Consider the following 23,505-nt stretch of genomic DNA (forward strand, 5'->3'; position numbering starts at 1 on the left):
GGCGATGTTAGCGATCACATTTTCCATTAACTCTCTGTTTTTGCAATATGTATCAGAGATTGTAGGGTAATGGATCCAAATATGAGACCCTTTTTTTTAAACTCTTGGTAATCGTAAAGTTTATGGATTAAAGAAGTCTTAAATTAGATACATGTCAGATAATTATGCTATTCTATTGCAACAGGTTCAAAATTAATTTTAAACTAACATTTTTTACCAATAAATTAATTTTTTTAAAATGTCAAAATTCCCAACATAAAAAAGTTGTCTTAATATGAGACCATGTGGTATCCTAATATGAGACACCACGCTATATAGGTTAAAAAGGTGATAAAAATTATTTTATCTACTCTATGTCATATTAAGTATAAGTTTTTAGTTTGTGAAAACTGTCATTATAGATAGCAGTGCGTGAAAGATTTAAAGTGTGCTTGAAGTAACAATGTATTTTAAATGGGATTTACTTTTTCGCACTGTTTTTAACCTTCGCGTTGTCATGGTGACAATCCTTACCTTTCGCGTTGTCATGGTGATGACAATATGAGCAATGAATTACAACAAAAGTTTTGACAGTTTTGTGGTTTGAAAGTAGTTAGAATTTTTAAATGTCAAAGTTCTAAAAATTGTAGAATAGAAATGAATTCCAGTGACGCAGAGTTACAGCTTTTTTATTTGTTTATCGTAGATACAATATTGTATGAAACTGTGCGTGAAGAACTTTTTGCGAACTTACGCGATTTATAGCACTCGCCCCGTTGTCGCTCGTGCTCTAAAAATCGCGTGCGTTCGCAAAAAGCATACTTCATGAACTGTTTCATAAATAACTATTAACGCATTGTACTGGATATAAACTAGGGCTTCCAATCCCGCAGCCTGAGTTCAATCTCGATATTTGCGGGACTACGAATTTTCAATCCCGCGGGATCTCGGTATTTGTGGGATCCCGTATGTTGAAAATAGTCATATTTATATAAGGCAAATAAAACAATAAATTAATCAACTAACTCCACATTTATTTAAGTATTAATATTAGTATGAGATCAAAACTGTTCTTTCTTGACAAAAAACAGTAACACATACTGGAAAAACAAAAAATCTATCTTCAAAAAATACACCAACAAAATTTTAAAAATCAACCAAAAAGCCCATTTTTAACTGAAAATTAATATAGTTTACTAATTTAGTTGCTATATTACTTACATATCTATAAGTTACTATTATTTAGCTAAAGCATTCAATTGAAAATGTTTGCAAAGGAAACACAGCATATTGGATGGTATGAATAAAAACGGAGTATAAACTCCAAGTACGTTCTCATGAGTATGAGCATAAAGTATAAATTTATACTACATTTCATATGAATAAAAATATGTTGATGTGATGAGTTTCTACTCACCGTACATAAGAGTAGATATTACCCCGTGGAGTATGTACTCCAAAATATGGAGTATAAACTACATTTTTATTCATACGAGCAAATATCTAAATCCAAACTGTCATCTGTCAAACTCCTGTGTGTTTTATTACACACAATATAGCCAGCAGCAGAAAATGCCCTTTCGGCTTCCATACGTGAACGGTATTCCTTTTTAGGCTTTATATGTAAATGTAAGACATTTTTCCACCTACCTCTACCGAAAGTATACTTTTCCGGACCTGATTGTAGGGAGCAAAGTTGTACTTTTCCTCCCTAGTGAGGAAAAGTAAAAGTGACGTCATGGTATTTCATTCATGAAATATAACTTATTGACGCCCTGTACAATATCTATTTTCTATTACGTAAGTATCTATACATTTTAACGTTTATTTATAAAACACCCTGTATTTTGCAGAATGGTAAAAAACTGTAAATTGTTATTTTGATTTAACAATGTTTACATTAATAATTTGACTTATATTTGACAGTTGACAGTTATATTGTACCTACTTGTTAGTTTTAGTTTTAATAAATTTTGTTGGTTAGTTACATAAATAAATTAAGTAAAAATGAAAAATGACTTGTTATTAATTTGAGGAAGGTGGAAAAACCATATGTATAACATGGGAGTAAAGTGCCTTTTCCTCCCTTGAATGATTACTGCCCTCCGCTATGCGTCGGGCAGTAAACTTCATTCTCGGGAGGAAAAGTAGCACTTTCCTCCCTTGTTATACAAATAGCTATTCCCGTTGACTCCCCAGATTCATGGAGTCATTTCTATTTTAATAATGGACTCAAGTGTATTAGCTCGAGATGACGACGGGCAAAGTAAATACATTACCTGCTGACGATATAGTTAACTCTTAACTCCTGTTGCAATGTAAGATCAAAGATCAAGATCAGAACTCGATGATGGAACCTCTACATTGTTTCTCACATGTTTCTTACTTGATCAGCCTCTTCGTCATCATTGCTCTCAGATGAATTTAAAGGGCTGAAGTTCATTCCCGTTACAAAATCATTAATTTCTTTTCGAAGTAAACTTTTCGGTGGGAGATGAACAGCTTCATCGTGACACGACGCTTGGTAACTACGAGGCTTTTGGAGATAAATCAGTAGTGCAGTCACATTTCTACGTCGTTGTAAAATACGGCGCAAATACAGTTTTTTGATAATTTTGAGCATAGCTACAGCAGTAATGTACGCTTTTTTTAGTCCCGCAAATCCCTCGGATCCCGCACCTGTAATCCCGCATCACGCGGGATTGGAAAATGACGCGGGATCCCGCATTACCGAGATCTCGGTATTGCGGGATTGGAAGCCCTAATATAAACTGTATTACACGCTGTATACATGATTGTATTGTTCTGAAGCTGTTTCTTTGTGGCATAGTATGCAATTTTCTTTTTTTTTTTTAATAAGCCAAAACTTAAGTTAAAAATAAAAATTGGAAGTCTAAACGTCAATTTTCATTTTTAACTTAAATTGTGGCTTATTTCCCAAGAACAAAATAAAAAGACATGATGCTATACTCCAAACATTACAGTACCCTAATATGAGACATCTTATATTAGGCACACTTGAGGGCCTCATATTAGGAGCAACCACGTGTGAACTTTTTAGTCCGTATTTTGAGTTTAGGATTGGTTTTTACGCCACTATAATTAATTGCGTGTTTCTGTAACCAATTTAAGTAGGTAGCTATCAACTAATTACAAAAGTGATTTTTTTCCCTCACCTTAAAATTAAAAATTCAATTTGAGCTACACCGATTAAAAAACTTTTGACTCGCAAAAAACTTAAAAACTTCACTGACTGTTAATTTAATACCAAATCAGACACTCGGTAAATTCACAGCCTACTGGAAACATTACCAGAGCTTAGTTTTTACCCTACTCGCCAGGCTGCAGCACTTACAACACTCTAGAGACAGGGGTCTCATATTAGGAACGGGTCTCATAATAGGATCCTTAACCCTATGTTATGGTTCGGAGTCAGGACATTTTCTTATGCTACCTTAAGCATCTCTACGCCATATACATAGCAGCACCGACCATACGTAGCACTTAGTAAACCTTAGTCTCAGTTGATGATCGAACTCTGAACAGGTCAGTACCTTCCTGAATTTTACAAAAGCTTGTCGAGCTTTCTCAATGCGACATTTTACGTCCCTGTCCGATGCCCAGTCTTTAAAAAGCGACGCTTCCAAGTATTAATATTTGTTCATTCTTTCAATGGACTTGGTATTCAGTGTTATGGTGGAGTTTTCAAGTGCATCCAAGTTTCTGGAGATGATCATGAATTTGGCGTTTTTGGTATTAATCTCTAATCCCACTCGCTTACCGTATTCTCCGATTATAGTGACATTGTTGAAGATCTGCTATGTTGTCACAAATTAAGACAGCATCATCAGCATATCGTATGTTGTTGATCAATACTCCATTCACTTTGATTTCTATCTCTGCATCTTCCAAAGACTCTTGAAATATGTCTTCTGAATAAATGTTAAATAAAAGAGGGGAAAGCACACATCCCTGTCGAAACCCCCTTCTTATATGTAGCCTTGGATATAGAATTGTCTATATTTAATTGTGCCGTTTGATACCAGTACAAGTTTTCAATGCATCTTATGTTTTTTTGGTCTATATCAAGTTTCTTAATGATCTGCATTATAACTTGTGGTATTAGACATGATCAAGCGCTTTTTCGTAATCTAAAAAGCATAGGATCACGTCCTTCCTCTGATCGGAACAATTTTGGACCAACACGGTTGATGTAGTATTTTTAAGAATATCTTCAAATTTTGACTCATCAGGGCCATCAGGCTAATGAGTCTGTGATCTTCACATCTTTTGCACTGATTTTCTTGTAAGGTAGAGCGTAACCACTGTTAGGGCAGTTTCATAAATAAAATTAAATATTTTATGTAGTTCTGAAATTCCCCTTTCGTCCAGTAATTTGAAATATTTCTGAAGACATTTCATCTGGTCCAGGTGCTTTATTGTTTTTGGAATTCAATATTACCTTTTCTATCTCCTCTTTAGTGATTAAAGAGCCAGTCAGCTGGTCGTCTGTATAAACTTAAACTGTATAAAGACAAGATATATTTACATATTTATATAAAATACTATAGACAATTTATATATTCATATTACAATACTAAAAATCGGTGGGTACAATATTTAGATATCAGTAGGTAAAAAGTCCTTGCTGTTCACCTGTTACCCGCGCATACACATACGGGGGCATTATTTTATAGCTTATTTCATGAACTACCCTTGTAAGCAGCTCATGTTTATCAATAGTCTAAACGTTGGTTTATTACATGCAGGCTTAAGTGATTAATCCCTCATTCGGGAAGGTAAGTTATACAGCCAATTAGTGACATATAAATAACTCTTATAGCCTCGAAACTTGACATCAATCGCTTTATCATTCGGAAGAAAAAAAAGTAACATAAAAAGTCTCTCTTGCATCTTGCACAAATAATGAGGCATTACTTTTCCTTATTTGAATCGCAAGGATGATTTGCATTGATATCTATTCCTTCTTCGGTTTTAGCCTCATGGCATCGAAGAGACTCAAGCTAAGTCTCAATAGCTGGTGTGCCTCTTTTGTGCTTTGACGATTTATGGCATGACACTTTCGAATATACGAACAAAAAGTGGATTCTTGGGCTTTTCTTTAAGGACCGTACGGCATAAATCACTTAAACTCGGCTCTTAGATGAGCATGGATATCTAATACAACATGGGCGTAGGTACATGGGGATGTTCTCTCCTAGAAGTAAACAAAACAAATAATAGACCGGTCTGGTTAGACTCAAAAATACAGTGATGTGGGAGGGAGAGGATGCGGCATACGGTGAAGTAGATGGGCTCGGTTTCACTCGCAAAAACGCTCCATCCAATATGGCGGAACAACTCTTTGGTAATATATTCTGCTCTATATAAAATATATAATTATAAAATTATATTATATTATATAAATAATTAATAATTTTAGTAACCAATTAATAACATATTCCATATATAACGTATAAAAACCTGCCCGTCGTCATATTGGATGTAGCACAAAAATGTCAAATCAAGTGGCCCCTTTAGTAAATACAAAATCATCCCTTATGTCGTATCCCTTCTCTCCCATATCACTGCAAAAATAGGAGTGAGGTTACAATAAATACCATCAAGCTGAAAATTGGCAGGATTGTTCAATATACCATCATAAATGAAATCTAAAAAGTCCTCATAAATCCGACCTGAGCTAAAAAATTTACCCGGGGTCAAAGGTCATAAAATATAGTTTTTAGCAATTTTCGGCGAAACGGTAAGTTTTATCATAAAATTAGTTTTAACAAAAAAATGTAGATTAGATAATCATCTATAAAAAATATCTTTATACTTTTTTTCGTGTGAGTCACCGTTTTTGAGATATAACGATTCAAAAAGTTGAAAGAGTTCTAATCGTCATAATAAATAAGTATTATGTATTAGAACACCACGTACATACATCACTGAAGCTGTAATACAAGTAAACATAATATTCTATCGGTCAACTTAACTTATATTACACATAATAATATAAGATATTATAAATATGATAATGTTTCTACTATACAGCTTGCGGTCTACCGAGGGATGCAATGTATAAGCTGTATTATATTACAGTGCCAACAAAAAAATCTTTACAAAGTGAATGTAATGCGAAAATAATAAGAATTATTATTTTAATTTTACGGCTTATTCCCAACAAAAGTAGTAAATTTATATGACAAAGTATTAACTTATAATAATTCTTCTTACTTATGCGTCTTATTCAATTTGTAAAGATGGGTTTTGTCGGAATAAACACGTTCTATCGGTACGTCGGCTAATCTAATCACCCTACGTATTCTTTTCTCAGAAGGGTTTGAACATAATAATGAAAGCCAACTTTCTAGGCAAAATGTTTATTGCTAAGTACTAATAAACATTTCAATATACAATAGACTTTATGCTTTAGTTTGTTTACTATTATGCAAATAACACCGTTATCTTCCTGGGTGGCGAAATCCTTCAGGTAGATGACACCCTCGAGGTATTAATAAGTCTTGAGTCTAGTACTACTCTGGAGTGAAAAAACGTCTTAAACCTAATATATTACTTGAATGTGCTGAAGTTTTTAAAAAAACTAATTCAACTCCACAAGAAGTTATTTCCAACAGAATTAGCTTTCTTCTCTCTATGTATGGAGCGCCAAAAAAAATCTACGTGCTTAGATAAGTTTCGATATGCATGTTTCTTTAAAAATACTCGAAATAAAAAACAAATGCAGTTATCTTGTTTTTCTCCAACCTCAGCGGCTGCTCATCAACATCTTTTTCGGGTATATTACCAAGTTCAAGTGTGGCTTGGTTATCAGCTAGATCCAAAAGACTGGGGATGGAAATTAGTCGGCAGTTCATTAGAACCAATTCAAACTTTACTCCCACCTGCGCCGGAAAACTCCTGAACACAATTTTTTGCAACTGTAAAAAGGGATGTAGCGCTAAATGTGGTTGCAAAAAAATTGGACTGTTTTGTTCGGTAGAAGAACAAAAGAAGAAGAAGAACAAAAAGAGGAAGAAGAAGAACTAGAAGGTAAAGAACAAGGAGAAGAGGAAGCAGAAGTATTAGAAAATTATGAACCAGTTGGATAAATTTCAGTGTTTTTTAATTTATACCGCTTTTTATAACTTTTATCATTTTTAACCCTTGCCAATATCAATTATTCAATAGCTTCAAAGTAAACAGAATCATAACAAATCTGTGGAATAGGTCTACTAGGGAAACCACGTTAAAAAACGCGCTAAGTACACTACCTCAAAGGTGGTGTGGAAACGTGTGCGCATATTATGACGATTACAACTTTTTGAATCGTTGTATCTCAAAAACGGTGGCTCTTAGGAAAAAAAGTAATAAGACATTTTTTTATAGATAATTATCTAGTCTATATTTTTTGTTATAACTAATTTTATGATAAAACTTACTGTTTCGCTGATAATCGCTAAAAACTATATTTTATGACTTTTGCCCCGCCTAAATTTTTAGCTCGGGTCGGATTTATGAAGACTTTTTAGATTTCATTTATGATAGTAATTTGAACAATCCTGCAAATTTTCAGCTTGATGGTAATTTTTGTAACCTCGGATGTGTAAGTTGACCAGAGTATAATAAAAATTAAAATCTCTTCTAAAATCTGCTGGTGTGGGCTGTGCCATTTATATAGACGATCATAATCATCATAATCAATCAGCCAATCACGTCCACTGCTGAACATAGGCATCCCTCAGTTATTTCCAGTGTTCTCTACACTGTGCCGCTTATAGCCAGTTTCCCGCTACTCTTTTTACGTCATCGGGCTATCTAGTCGTTCAACGCTCGATAATCGAGCACGGCACATGAAGAAGAAGATTATTTTGTGTTCAGTTACATAAATTTCTGTAAAACTGATTATAGAGTATTATTTCATGCAACATACCCCCTTCATCCATTCAGTTAATAAATAGTTATACAAACAAAAATTAATGGATGAAAGCGGTATTTACTAGACAAGGCGAAAACGTCGGGTTCTTTGAAGAAAATATTCCCATGAGATTTTTTTGCACAATCACATTCGTTAGACATTCCAGAATAAGATTTAAGAAGTCGCCCACGCGAAAAGTGGTCCAAATTTTTTTAACAATTTTTTCTAATCAAATTGCAAAAATCAATATTTTGGCCGGAACAATTTTTTTTAGATTTTTTGGACAATTTTGAATAAAAAAGGTCTCTTATAATTTTTCTCTAAAGTTAATCGTTTTCGAGGTAAAAGCATTTTAAAATTGAAAAATAGAAAAATGGCGATTTTCAAGGCTTAATAACTCGGTTAAAAGTTATTACTATCAAAGTCAGAAAGTAACTATATCAAATAAAGCCCCTCTTACAAGATCCTGAAGAATTTTTTGTCATTATTTGATTACTAAGCTGTTATTTTTAAGTAAAAATAATGAGCGCCTTGCACGTATTAGGCGGCCGTCCATGATAAGTGCAAAAGAGATGCCAGTCAGGCAGTCCAATTGCGCATCTCACTCGCACTCACATTTACAGCCGCGTCAATACGATACCACTCATTATTGATAATTAAAAATAACAGCTTAGTAATAAATTAATGACTCAATTATCTTCAGGATCATGAACGGGGGCTTTAAATATGATTTAGTCACTTTCAGACTTTCGTTATAATCATTTTTAACTGAGTTATTAAGTCTTAAAAATGGCAATTTTCGCGTTTTTCAAATTTTAAATTGCTTATAACTCGACCACGATCAACTTTAGAGGAAAATTATAAGAGACCCTTTCTGTCCGTAATGGTCCGAAAAATCTAAAAAAAAAATTCTCCGGGCCAAAAATATTGATTTTTGCAATTTGATTAAAAAAAATTGGAACACTTTTCGCGTGGGCGACTTCTCGAACCTTATTCTGGGGTGTCACACGAATGTGATAAAATCCCATGGGAATATTTTTTCCAACGAACCCGCCGTTTTCGCCTTGTCTATACAGTATTTACATTTTTATTCATTTTTAGAAAAAATACTAAAAATAAAAACAAATTATCAACATTATATGTAAAGGAATGCTTATATCAATATAAATAAAGCCAAATAACACAAACAATATTTTCATGATAAAAGTAGAGGAATAAAAACTTTAACTGCCCATATCTCAAAAGGTAGGCTTTATTATTAGAAATAGTAGATAATAAAAGGTACAAATAATACTAAACAAACTATTTATTTTATAACCGAACCGTATTATAATAATATACAAACAAAGAAATTAAGATGTGTCTTCTACAACGTATACTTCCAGACTCCTGTAAAAATATCAAATACAAAACTACTAAAATCGCTTTCACATCCATATGTCTTGTAACACGATACTTTCATGTAATCAATCCTATGTAAGATTTTTCGACCTAAAAGGTTCGGGGAATTAGCCCGCCCACTTTGACTGCTATGTCCATTTTAACACTAATAAGAATACCATAATTTATAGTTGAATATATTCTAACATCCCCTCGCAACTAAAATTATTTTTGAATTAGTCAAACAGACCCCCTTTACTACTTAAGTACTCTAACTTAACCCTATTCAGCGGCTTAGTCAACATATCAGCTATCATATCCTCGGTAGGACAATACTTAAAGTTAACAACCCCTTTTTCATGCAATTCTTTTACGAAATGGTACTTTGTATCGATATGTTTTGTCCGATTACTGAATTTGTGATTTCCTAAAAGTTTTAGACAGCTTTGATTGTCTTCGTATATAACTATTTCCGGCTCTAAACCCACAAATTCCTTTATAACCTGTTTTAACCAAATTGCTTCCTGACAGCCTTCAGCCAATGCTATGTACTCTGCTTCAGTTGATGATAGAGACACGCAACTCTGTTTTCTACATCCCCAATTTATAGGCGAACCCCGTAATAAAAATATATACCCGCTATTGGATTTTCTGTTCCCCTTGTCTTCTGCCCAGTCAGCGTCTGCATAGCCGTATAATGCATTATCTGTTCCTTCTTGTCCTAAAATAAGCTTTTTATATTTAGTTTTCTTTAAATATCTTAACACCCTCTTTGCTTCGTTCCAATCTACTTCTTTTGGATTTTTATTTTGTTGACTTAGTATGGTGACGCTTGCCAATATATCCGGTCTAGTATTTACCGCAATATATAATAAACCACCAATCAGTTGTTGGTATATTTCACTGTTTTTCATCGGCTTCTCTCTGCTAAGCTTATAGTATCCAACATCCAGCGGTATATTGGACTCTTTTGCATCTTTCATCTTAAACTTGTTCAGCAATTTGTCAATATAACTGGCTTGATTTAAACTATATATCCCTTGATCGCACCTTTCAATCTTCATACCTAGATAATTTTGTAATAATCCCAAACTCGTTATTTCAAAATTACATTTTAGATTCTCTTCAAATGTATCAATTACCTGTGTATCCTTTGCTGCTATTAAAATGTCATCCACGTATATAAGTACGTAAACCCTTTCATTATTTATTACCTTGATATATAAACATGTATCAATATTGCTTTTACAAAAATTCTCTTTAGATAAAACTTCATCAAGCTTTTTGTTCCAAGTTCTGGCAGATTGTTTCAAACCATATAAACTTTTATTTAATTTGCAAACACAACTTGTATCCTTTTCTTCAAATCCCTCAGGCTGTTTCATAAAAATTTCTTCTGACAGTTCTCCATTTAGAAAGGCTGTTTTTGCATCTATATGCCTTACTATGAGATTTTTTCTCCATGCCTCTGTCAATAAAATTCGAAGAGTAGCTTGCCGCGCAACCGGAGCGAACACTTCATCGTAGTCTACGCCGAATTTTTGGCTAAAACCCCTTGCTACCAGCCGTGCTTTGTACTTCTTCGAGCTTTGATCTTCGCCTGTTTTTAACTTGAATACCCATTTACATGAGACTATATTCTTTCCCTTTGGTGCTTGTATTAAATCCCAAGTTTTATTTTTCCTTAATGACGTGATTTCCTCTTCCATAGCTTGCTTCCATTTTTCACTATCACTTCTTTTAAGCGCTTCTTTAAAGTTTCTAGGTTCTACTTCTTCGAGTTCTGTCAACTTTGCTATGTAGCGCTCAGGTGGAATACCTTTATTTATTCTGCTAGATCTACGATCACCTGAATTCTCTATATCGAGATCTGTATCTAATTGATAGTTAGAATCACCGTCATCGTCATGGGATTCTTCCCAACTTAAGCTCTCATACCTGTTAGATGTGTCCGTAGAATTTTCTATTTCCTCCGTGTTTTCAAAATTTGCAACCTCTCTGTCTTCTACGTCGTTTGGCTCTATTTTTTCCCGTTCCATCATGGACCCAATGGATATTTCCTCACTTTTTGCCTCCTTCTTCTCGACACATATATTTCTCTTGGAAAACACCACACTACGGCTAATTGTAATACGTTCTGTATCTACATTTAACAATCTATACGCTTTTGATTCATCAGAATAACCTACAAATATCAGTGACTCACCTTTTGGATCAAATTTATCCTTCATTTTTTCTTTGGGAATGTGGCTATAAACCGTAGACCCAAATATTTGCAAATTCGACACATTCGGTGTTACTTTATGCCACAATTCATAGGGCGTTTTTTCTTTCGACTTAGTAGGTAATCGATTTTGCAAATAATTGGCTGTCACTATCGCTTCCCCCCAAAATTTCTTTGCTAAACCCGCATCGATTAACATGCACCTAGCCATTTCAACTAGAGATCGATTCTTTCTCTCTGCAACCCCGTTTTGTTCTGGAGAGTACCCCGCTGTATATTGAATTTTTATACCTTTACACTTTAAAAATTCCCTTAAATTATTACTTACGTACTCGCCACCCCTATCCGACCTAATTACTTTTGGAACCCTACCTAACTGATTACTCGCAAATTCTATAAACTCTTTTATACATTTTACCGCTTCATTTTTATGATTTAATAAATATATAGTTGTATATCTAGAAAAATCATCAATTAAAGTCAAAATATAACGTTTACCCCCTGGAGTAACAGTCTTCATGGGCCCGCAAATATCCGAATGTAATAAGTCAAGAATATTAAATGTATTGCTATGAGAAAATTTTGGAAAACTCTTACGTAAAATTTTACCTTTCATACAGCATTCACAAGTTTCCCTAATCCTACAGTCTGTCAGATCAATCCCGACTGCCATTTTCTTTTCCATTAAGTGTTTGACTGCATCCATGTCCCTGTGTCCAAACCGTCTATGCCATGCATGTTGACAGTTGCTGGAGTGCTCCACAGCACTCAATCCATGGTCCACAGTTGAAAGTTTGTATAAGTCCGGTGAAGGCACCGCACTCGCGACGACTTTTCCGTGTAAGGCGATTTTACACTCGTTTTGATCGAATTGCACATTATGTCCAGCACTTGTTAGCTTTTTCACCGAAAGCAGATTTGAGTCTAATCCCGGCACATACAACACTTCGTCGATTTTTAAATTTTCCACTCCCGATCCAGTCACGCACTCAATAAGTCCTGTTCCTATACCCTGAACCTCGGAGTATTGCCCTTTCTCCGCCAAACTTACAACGCCTTTTCTGCTACCGTCAAATTGGGTATAGAATCCTTTGTAATTAACCATGTGGCTCGAAGCTCCTGAGTCCACATACCACGAAGCAGAATCCCTTTTTCCGTCCCTTGAGCTATAATTGACCATAAAACATGCATCATCAGTACCTTCAGTGACTTTATTGGCCTTTTCCTTCTTAAACGCTTTGTACTTAAAGCAATCTCGTTTAAAATGGCCCTTCCGGTTACAAAAATAACACTGCCTTGCTTCTGCCCTTGCAGTACCATTATTTTTGTTACCCTCGTATACTGACTTCATCACCGACTCCTCCTGATTTCTTCCGAAAGCTCCCTGACGTCTCCTGTACTCATCTATTAATTTACTCGTAACAAATTCTAGAGTAAATTCACTCGATGGCCTACTTTCCAGCGCTGTAATCAAAAAACTGTATGAGTCTGGAAGACTTCCCAGCAAAATTCCTGCTGAGAACCTGTCCTTAATTTCTTCCCCTAAGGCGGCCAGTTTATTCAACGATTCTAGGAATAAACTAATGTGTGCTTCCATATCACCATTCTCCTCTAGCGATAGCCTACAGATTTGCTTTAACAAAAACACCATACTAGACAAACTTGATTTCTGATGATACTCCCTTAGCGCTATCCACGCATCGCGCGCGAATTCCCTGTTCCGGATATGCACTAATTGATTAACGTCAACAAGTAAGGCTATAGTTGACAAAGCCTTATCATTTTGTTTTTTCCAAGAACTGCTTCGATCTGCTTCTAATGGTAACTCACTCGAAACTATTTCCCATAGATCAGCATTGATGAGTAACATTTTCACTAAATAACTCCAAGATTGATAGTTCTTGCCGTTCAACTTTTCGACGTTATATTTCGCACTCTCCGCCATTATGTATTCGGTTAACACGAAAATTTCGCGACTGTACACTTTTAATTATTATCTTAATACAGGTGAGCTAACAACGTAACTGAGCCCAGAACCTATTAGAAATAGTAGATAATAAAAGGTACAAATAATACTAAACAAACTATTTATTTTATAACCGAACCGTATTATAATAATATACAAACAAAGAAATTAAGATGTGTCTTCTACAACGTATACTTCCAGACTCCTGTAAAAATATCAAATACAAAACTACTAAAATCGCTTTCACATCCATATGTCTTGTAACACGATACTTTCATGTAATCAATCCTATGTAAGAGTTTTCGACCTAAAAGGTTCGGGGAATTAGCCCGCCCACTTTGACTGCTATGTCCATTTTAACACTAATAAGAATACCATAATTTATAGTTGAATATATTCTAACATTTATAACATACCCACCTTCGTCCAATTAGGTCTTCAATTATACAAATCAATTTATTACTACGCCACTGAATGCAACTTTCTGTGTCCCTCTCTATCTTCGAGAAAGGTTATTTGTGTCACTCATACGGCCCATTGTTATTTTGGTTTGTTTTGTAACTCTCATCCCGAGAACAGATTTATAGTTCACCATTCACTTTTCGGGTGGCGAATACTTTTGGGAAAACAAAACATTAATTGAAGCTGAAAGTGTAACGTACCCACGGACACTTTTTTCGTGGTCAGCGACGATTTATGGATCGAAAATATGCAGCTCGAGCACGCCGGTTTGTTAGATAGGCGAACGGTAGAAATTTTTATTAAATGCCTTTCGGTCTGTCTTAAAAATATTTAAGTTACCGTGATTAAGGGTAGTGTAAGTACTCTAGCAAGTCTAGCATCGTGGCATCAGACAAAATCTATTTGCAACAAAACATGGAAATTATTCTTCTTCATGTGCCTCATCCTTTAATTAAGGACACTGGCGATCATCATGGCATTTTACTATGTCTGCAGCGGTTTTTAAGAGTTTTATTTTATATTACATTTTTCAACCAGGACGTGCGTCGTCTCCCTGACTTTCTTTTTCCTTCCACTTTTCCTCGTGCAACCAATCGCAATAACGCATACTTCTTCTAGTATGTGATCAAAGTAGCTCATTTTTCTTTCCTTCATAGTGTGGAGTCGTAATTGTCCAGGCTTTAACTCCATATAAAAGAACAGATGATCAGGGCCGCGCCGTCCACGTGTGTAATGTGTACGGCGCACACAGGCGTCAACAACTAAAGGGCGCCACTAGAGTTATTTTAGAGAATTTTTAATTTAGTGGAGTCAATGAAGGTGGATATGAGTTATTACCTCAGATTTCGTTTTCGTTTTCGAACCTCCATCGATTTTCATAAAAATTCGTGAGTGGTTAAAGAATACCTCAAGGAACAAAGGTGACAAAGTGCCAACTTGCGCTTTTTGCATTTTAGGGGTGAAATACACCCCTTTTTTAAAAATTATTTTTTAGATTTCTGAAAGTGCAGTCACTGTAAGTTTCCACTTCCTATTTCGTTGAACCTTCATCGATTTTCATGAAAATCGGTAAGTAGTTAGAGGATACCTCAAGTAATAAAAGTTATATAGCATCAACTTGCGCTTTTGAATTTTAGGGGTGCAATACACCCCTACTTTTTGAATTGTAAAAAATGCAGATTTCCGCATTATGGCGCAAGTAATCTCGTTTAATTAAGAAAAATAAATATTTTTTTTATATTCATGTGCATGAATTAAATTCAGTTCTCACTGGCAGGGTGGGAAATAATAAAGTGCCATACAATAGCATTTCATTACAATGCTCATTACAGACATTACAGGCTGCTCCGTTTGAGAAAACTCATACTCTCAAACTTTGAGAAAACACTCATTCAGTTTCGACCAACCCTGTATTAGCTAAAATTAAACGTTTTGCTAGATTAATAATTTTTAACAATAATAGACTATATTAAAAATCACTTGAACATAAATTGATTTTCTGATGTCAAATCACTACAATTATACAGGGGGTGAATATTGCTATGAAATTTGAAAAAATAATCGTAATTATCTTTTAAACTACTTCGTATAACATCACAACACCTGATATTTTAAGAAATAAAACATAGAGGAGAATTCAAAAATGTAAAAATATACAGGGTGTTCCATTAAACAAAACATAATTTTGTTTCACCCTGTCAATATGGGTGGCCCTGTATATTTGGAAATGTATTTAAATTCTGATATTATCTATGCCCCAATCTCACCTAAATAAACTTTTTTCGTATCTCCTACAACAAACGACTAATTGGACTTCCCACAACCTGTATACATACAAAATCTCCGCTATAAAATATTTTCAAAGAAAATGTTATTGGTTTTTTTTTAAATAACTCCGTTAATTTTTGAAATATGAGATTTATCCAAAAACCATTACAAAGCTAAGTAAAAGGTCTATAACAGTGTATTAAACATAATTTTCTAAATCCTTTATTTTTTTTAAATACAAGGTGAAAGGGCCCCGCTTACATGGTTCTCGCAGTAAAATTTAGGTTTTAAATGTTTCTATCTCAGTTATTTTATGTCGTAAAAAAATATTAAAAAAAGAAAAAGCTTAAATAAAGTTAAAACTAAAATTTTGTTTTTTATCATTTTTTAAGTATATCGAGTATTTTTGGAGTTATTATCAAAAGAAAATGAAATGCACGAAAATTTGAAAAGTTCTAGGTAATTTTTTTTAATCGTATTTTTTTTTTCAAAAATATGCATTCTAAACCTGTCAAAATTGTTGAAGTTATTACTCATGTTAAAATAAATAAAGTTTTTAATGGGTTACTATAAATTTTAATTTTTGTGGAAATGACGTATGTTTCATTTTTCATTTTTCCCTAAAAAATCTGAAAGGGTCTTCTTATTTCCATCATAACTTGCTTAATTTTGATGCTATCGACTTCTTATATAGCTTTCTGATAGTTACCTTTAAGTACTTTATTAAAATGTTTAGTATCTATATTTAACAAAGTGCATCATTTTCCTGTTATTTAAGCTTGAATACTAAGATTTGAGTACTCGCGGACAAAAAATATACATTCAATTGCATATAACTCACTTTGTATATGTAATAAAGGATTTTTCGAATAAGAAGCTCATTTATTTTTATATTATCTTTGATTTTGGTAATAACAACTTTTTTGAAGGAACTTATGGTTTTTGAGTTATTTATGAAAAACTGCTTTAAAACATGGATTTTTTCAGGAAAAATCAAAACTTTTGATCTTTAATAACTCAAAAACTATTGATTTATTGGAATAACTTTATATAAAAAATTTTAATTATAATTTGTCCCTCTATCGATTAGTGGTATTATTTTTAATAAAAAAAATTTCCACCCCCGAGAAGGGGTGGCATCCCCCCAGGGTAAAAGCGCAAGTTGGCACCATGTCACCTTTATTTCTTGAGGTATCCTCTACATACTTACCAATTTTCATGAAAATCGATGGAGGTTCAACGAAATCGGAGGTGAAAACCTTCATTGACTCCACTAATTAGTTTTTAAAAAATTGCGTATTTTTTGGGCGCCATTAAATGTTTTGCACACAGGCGCTACCAGGTGCTAGCGCAGCACTGCAGAGGACTCTATATCATGGGCGCCCATACCCATGGCCAGGGGGGGCCGTGGCCCCCTTGCTTTTCGGGTGCTATTAACTATATATAGTTATCCAAAGTACACAAAATATAATGTGAAACATCTTCACGTCTGTCCCCCATGAAAATTTTTATATGGGCGCCAGTGCTCTATATACAGGATGAGTCATGAGGAACTGTACATACTGCTACCTCGTATAGAGGCTCCTATGGGGAATAACAAATGACCATTAAAAAGTGTCTGCTTGCTCCCCTTGTTTAATAATATACAGGATGAGTTTCGCATTTTGACAGAAATTTATATTCGTCATAATTTTTGAACGGTCAGATCGATGTGTCTTTTATTTTTGTCAATCGTTACACTATTACCACCTAATCAACTGATTTATTCAAACTAGAAAAGAATCAGGTCCGGCTTTAAAAAATTAGTTCGTTTGGGTCTTAGAAAAAATTTCACCCTGTATACGCTTTTTGAAAACTCTAATATGAATTTTACAAATTAGACAAATAGGCAATTAAAATGGCATATTTATTTTTTCCCCACACGATTACTTAATTTTTTATTGAAAAATCAAATTTGTCAAAATCGGAATTTTAACCTAAAAATGAAAAAAAAAAAAGATGAAATCACGGTTTCTCGCTACAACGTTCCATTTTAATTTTTTTTTCTGACATTTTTCCAGCACATATCTCTTACCATTGTGAATACTACATATAACAATTGTTGTAGACTTTCAGTCTTCTTCTCGTAAAAGTTATGAATTTTTAAAAATAAAAGGTGCAGATTCATGAATTGCAAAGTTAAATCGCAAAAATTAAGTGAAAAACTTTTAAATGTATCTATTTGATCACATCTATGTTAAACTATACAGTCCAAAGAGAAGTGTTACGGAAAGTTTTAGATCTAGACGTGTTATAGAAAAAACATGGTGAAACTTTTAATTTTAAGAAAAACGTTGTTTAATTTTTTTCATTTTTATGGTAAAATTGCGATTTTGATGAATTTGATTTTTTAATAAAAAATTAAGTAATCGTTTGTGGGGAAAAAATAAATATGCCATTTTAATTGCCTATTTGTCTAATTTGTAAAATTCATATCAGAGTTTTCAAAAAGCGTATACAGGGTGAAATTTTTTCTAAGACCCAAACGAACTAATTTTTTAAAGCCGGACCTGATTTTTTTCTACTTTGAATAAATCAGTTGATTAGGTGGTAATAGTGTAACGATTGACCAAAATAAGAGACACATCGATCTGACCGTTCAAAAATTATGACGAATATTAATTTCTGTCAAAATGCGAAACTCGCCCTGTATATTATTAAACAATGGGAGCAGACACTTTTTAATGGTCATTTGTTATTCCCCATAGGTGCTCCTATACGAGGTAGGAGTATGTACAGTTCCTCATGACTCACCCTGTATCATCTCAATACTCTAGTTCTAATTTCTGTTTCCATTTTTCCATTGCATAATACTGATTTCATTTTATTGAATGCGCTCCTAGCCATTGCAATGCGTCATTTTATTCCAAGGCTGAGGTCTTATTGTCCATTTAGATCCCAAATAATAATTGTATCTGGGTACTTTCTCTAAGCTATTTCTTTAACGTAGATTATTTCGTCTTCAATCTTGTTCTTACTGACAATCATGATTTTTGTTTTTTTTTTTTTTGTATGAGATAGACGAAGCAATAAAGCACTAAAATCGGCCTTACCTCCGAAAAAAAAAGGACAAAACGGGTCTTAATAATTCTTTTTGCATTCGATTCGTGAATGCGCCAGGAAACTTTGTAAACCGGAGCCATAATATTATAATAATATAAAAACTGCATACAAAAAATGCATTCTTAAAGTGCATCTTAAACAGACAATAAAAAAAATTCAGAACTCGTTAATTATCGGCGGAAATGAGTTCAATTTTCTTCCTTGGGGGTTTTTGGGGTCGCTGAAAACGAATATAACGTCAAAAGTGATTTTCGAAGTACCTGTTGCCAAGGGTGCCTACTGTTTACCTCGTCACTAAAATTCATTAAAAAATTAGTCAAAAATCATTACTCGGGTGTTTTTGGGGCCTCTAACGACGAATATGACATCGGAAGTGATTTTCGGAGTACTTGGTGCCCAGGGTACCTACTGTTTAGCTCTCTTGTGGAGTTTTTGGCAAAAAATGTATTAAAAAATTAGTCAAAAATAATTGCTCGGGGATTTTTGTGGTCGCTAACGACGAATATGGAACCTACTTCTTATGGAGGTACCAGGGTACCTACTTCTTATGGAGTTTTCGGCAAATTCGTTAAAAATTTAGCCAAAAATCATTACTCGGGGGTTTTTGGGTCGCTGACGACGAATATGACATCGGAAGTGATCTACGAAGTACCTGGTACCCAGGGTACCTACTGTTTACCTCGTTTTCTGGTTTTCGGCAGAGACCCCACAATCCCCTAAGTAATGAATTTTAACTAATTTTTTAATGAATTTGCCAAAAACTCCAGAAAACGAGGTAAACAGTAGGTACCCTGGGCATCAAGTACTCTGGAGAGCACTTCCGATGTCATATTCGTCGTCAGCGACCCAAAAAACCCCGAGTAATGATTTTTGGCTAATTTTTTAACGAATTTTAGACTGCGGTAAATAGCAGTCTGATTTTTGCAGGACAGTTTAATGAAAGGGTATCAAATTAATTGGAAGTTCTGTCCGTCAAAATACATGGGACGTCTTCGTAGTCTGACGTTCCAAATTTTTAACCTGTTTCACAATTAAAACTTCCCCTGTTCCAGTGTTCCCATACATCTAAGTTGGTCCGACTAGACACCCTTAAGCTATTAAAAAATTTTCAGCTTGCTATTAATCAACTTTTTTTTCATACGCAGGATCCAGACCTATAATGGAGGTACGTTTATTTTGACGTTTACATTTCCACTTCTCAAAATCGAAACGGCGTTATCGAAATGCCTCCCACTTTTTCAGGTAAATATTTTCATACATGAAATGCCTCCCAGGTACAATCGAAATTCCTCCGTTTCGTTAATCATTTACGCTGATATTTTGTCTATTTAATCTCTGTATAATGACACAACGTTGCCAAATCATAATTTAAATAGGTAGTATATATCTATTTTGATTTTTCTAATTCTTAATGCAGTGTACATAAAATTTCAGGTAAATATTTCACAGTACGACATATTTCTTTTTAGAAAAGAAAGTTGTTACCCGACAATCTAATATCCAGCTTTTCTGGGAAATTCCATTTCCGATTCTAATCTCTTCCATATTTTTTATAAGTCCATTGTATAATTCCATAAATAGGTACTTTTACCTTATTCTTTTTGTTTGTTTATATTCTCTGGGTAATTTCAATTCCGATTCTAATCTCTTCTTAACGATTCCATGAATAGGTACTTTTACCTTAATCTTTTTGTTTGTTTATATTCTCTTTTGTAAATTGTGCTAAATTTTGTATAAAGTCTTGAAAGTTTATTAGTTCCTGCATCAGTCAGTTTGTCTATTTCAAGCTTGTCAGTTCGTCGATTTCAAGATCAAATTGTGTTTGTCATAACATCCGAAATCATGGAATCAACGATAAGAGTCAGTCAAAAGGGCAAACCTTTACTATCAATTGTCGGCCGGTATGCGCTCGACCGTTTTGCGCCCTTACCTGAAATCGGCCGGTTTGCGCTCTAACACTTTCTTAATGGAGATGTATAGCTAATTATTTTCTTACATCGACCGTTTTGCGCTCTCTTGTAATCGACGTTTAATTTTATTCTACCATAACGATCAGGTAACGGTTAGGCTAGTAAAATTAGTTTTAAAAAATCATAAAACTATAAAAAAAATGGATATAGTCTAGGCTCTAGATGATGTGCACAGCAATTGGAAGGTGGAAACACAAAAAAATCTTATATATGTCTTTGTACTCACTTTATAATGTTAAAAACATCACGGCTTTTAGATTTCAATGCCTATTTTTTTTATAATTCTCATTATAGAAACTTGCGTTTAATTACTTGCTTGTAGCCTGTAGATATAGTAAAAATTGCGATAAGCTTTTATTTTAACATTTAAATTTAATTTAGTATCTCACTGAAGTGTGTGGTTCTTGATAATATTACGAAAATTAATGGCTAAAGACGGAAATACCCGAAAGTTAAGTTAGGACCGAAGGGTTGGGTCTTCCTCCTTCCCAACAGATTTTGAGTTAGGTAGGTTCACCAGACTATTATTGTAGAATGAAATTAAAATTATATTGCAAGAGAGCGCAAATCGGCCGATTAAGGAAACTATAGTAGTTAGACATTTCTATTATGAAAATTGCAAAGCTCAAACCGGTCGATTTCAGGTAAGGGCGCAAAACGGTCGAGCGCAAACCGGCCGTATTCAGTATAACGGTGGACATGTACTAAAAAAACCTGCAAAGCATTTGTGAAAACACAGGGATGTGAAAAAGGGATGAAGTTTGGGCTGAACACTCTTCATCCTTACAAAGAACCACAAACCCATACGAAAGTTTTCATTCCAAGTATGATTCTTCTTTCTACTGCCCTCATCCTAACATTAATACTTTTATTGATATAATTTTACAATTTCAAATAAATACCTACATTAAAATGAATTCTGTTTCGACCCAAAAAAAATTGTTGCGGAAAGTACAGCAAAAATAAATTTTCTAAATGAAAAAATTTTAGAATTAAGAGAATGTAAAATAAATAGATTAGAATTTGTCAAAGTAGTATCATATAAATTTAGGAAAAATATTTTGTAATTTTATATGTCTATACACATTTTGTAATATTTTCCAAATAAGTTTTTTGTGATGTTATTTTTAATAAATCTATAAAATACTTATTATGTTTTTGTATTTTTTGTTAAATTATTTCTAACCAAAAATAATGGTTATTATAAAATACGTTATAATGGTTATAAAACTAATTGCATATGTATAAGTTAGTTGAAATTTATAAATACCGCCTAGTGTTAATAATGTTTAATACATAAAGGTTGAAACTAAAATAAATTAAATAACAAAATACCAATTTTGCCAAAAACTTACAAAGGGACGAAGATGTGGCAACGTCTCACCTTCACATAAAGATTAGAAGCATGTAATTTATTTAAAGCTTGGGAGGCAATTCGTATGTGACCATTTTAGCGACAGGTAAGAAACCCTTTTTCGGGGGGCATTTCATATGCGGCCAATCGAAATACCCAGGTATTTTGAAAACACTTTCCAAAATAAATTAAAGATTATAAATAAGAAGAGTATAAAGGAACAGAATAAAAATTTGCATATTATGAAAATTAATATTAACAACTACTTAATGAGTAGCCTTATATGAAAAGATTTGCTTTATTAAAACTGTTGGCGAATGCGATGTTACATAAAGACCCTTAATGATACTTTTATTTTATCTCAAACACAAAGCCTCACCGACATTTTGTTTTGTAGTGGGTTTGTTTTTGTTTTTCCGTTGACTTTTTCTCTTTTTGCCGGTGATAATTTGTCTGAGAAGTATTTGGTAGTCGCATACATGTATACGTCTCTGTTTCGATGCCAAAATTTTGTTGTGTGCCTGTCCAGCCAACTAAAAGGAAAACTTTATTTCCATTGTCACGGGATTTAACTTTTCATTTTGAAAATGGAATGCTATAAATTTCACGATATTTTATTTGAGGATTGTATTCGTATTGTTCATGAATTATTTTTAAAAAGCTGTATAGACAAAATAAATTTTGCGTTTTATTTTATAATTATTTTATAATACTATATCGCTCATGGGCTGCAACAGTGACACAACTCAAAAACACGTGTTTTGAACTGGAAATAGTTGTAAATGATAAATAGTCTAGTAAAATAAAATTACACTACATGTAAATCAAAATGTAAATTCGTACAGGTTGAAACAAATTTTATATCAAAGTTTAGGTGGGTACAAAAGATATTTCCAAGAAAGTATCCAAATCATACAAGGGGATCATTGTTTAAATAATTAAAAAGGGGTCATTTTTGCAAAAAACTTACTTTTTTAACTGCTGAGGTCATTCAATAACTAATGAAGGTGTATAGGATTATTTTCTGCAAAGCTGAAGGGTAAATTTTTTACATAAGACTTACAAAATTAAATTTGACCCCCTTTTATTTAAATAAATATACATAAATCTTTAAAAACAAATTTGCAAAAAATTATTTTTAGCGTTTTAAATAAGCACTATAAAATACCTTATTTTACAGGAGAAGTTGCGCTATGTTATCAGTATTAATAAAAAAAATTGGTCCAAAAATATTTAATATTTTTTGAGATATTGAATTTGTTTATTAAATGTTACTCTATTTTCAATTGCAAAAACGCGGTTGTTGCCAAAGAAGTATTCACCTGCATTAAATCTTATTATTTTTATTTTTTTGTATATTTTCGATAAATGTATCGATAA

This window comes from Diabrotica virgifera, chromosome 6, assembly GCF_917563875.1.
Source record: "Diabrotica virgifera virgifera chromosome 6, PGI_DIABVI_V3a".
Taxonomy (NCBI): Eukaryota; Metazoa; Arthropoda; class Insecta; order Coleoptera; family Chrysomelidae; genus Diabrotica; species Diabrotica virgifera.